The sequence below is a fragment of the Mesitornis unicolor genome, unplaced genomic scaffold (genome assembly GCF_000695765.1).
Source record: "Mesitornis unicolor isolate BGI_N332 unplaced genomic scaffold, ASM69576v1 scaffold32504, whole genome shotgun sequence".
Classification (NCBI taxonomy): Eukaryota; Metazoa; Chordata; class Aves; order Mesitornithiformes; family Mesitornithidae; genus Mesitornis; species Mesitornis unicolor.
In genome coordinates, this window is record NW_010182692.1 from 908 (window position 1) to 1,556 (window position 649).

A 649-nucleotide genomic window follows, 5' to 3' on the forward strand; every position below is an offset into this window, starting at 1 on the left:
TGTTTCCTGAGCAGACTTGAGATGCTTGTTTGTGCCTTATGCACCTGATCTTATATTTGTTTTTTTTGCAGAGGAGCGAGACAGGAGTCGTCACAGCAGCAGATCAGAGAGGGATGGCTCCTCAGAGCGGAGTAGCAGGAGGAGCGAACCGGAGAGTCCCAGGCATCGGCCCAAAGGTAGGACTGGGACATGGTAGAGTCTTCATGTGCGACCTAACAGGAAGGGGCATGTTGGGTTGTTCGTTTGTTTCTTGCTGGTTTTGTCAGGACGAGTGTCGGTAGAAAAGCCTGTAGTAAAGCCTCTAACACTTGTGGTTAGGGCAAGCACAAATCTAGCTCGCCCTGGGTCTGGGAGCAACCTGCCAGCTGTGCGTGTGACAATCTGGCTGATCTCTGCACGATGGGTCTGTTCTGGGTCTGTGTGATACAAATGTGGTCCTTTGGCAGTTTCCTTGGAACTGCTGGGTCAGCTCCTCCTCTCAGAGGGAGGGCGGGTGGGTGCCCTCTCTCCATGCTCCTTGCTGAAAGGTCCTGGGGTCACTGTTTGAACGTTGGATGTCCAACCCCATCTCTTCTGCTAGATGCAGCCACACCGTCTCGCTCTAGCTGGGAGGAGGATGACAGCGGCTAAATTCTGGGCCTCCGCCCAC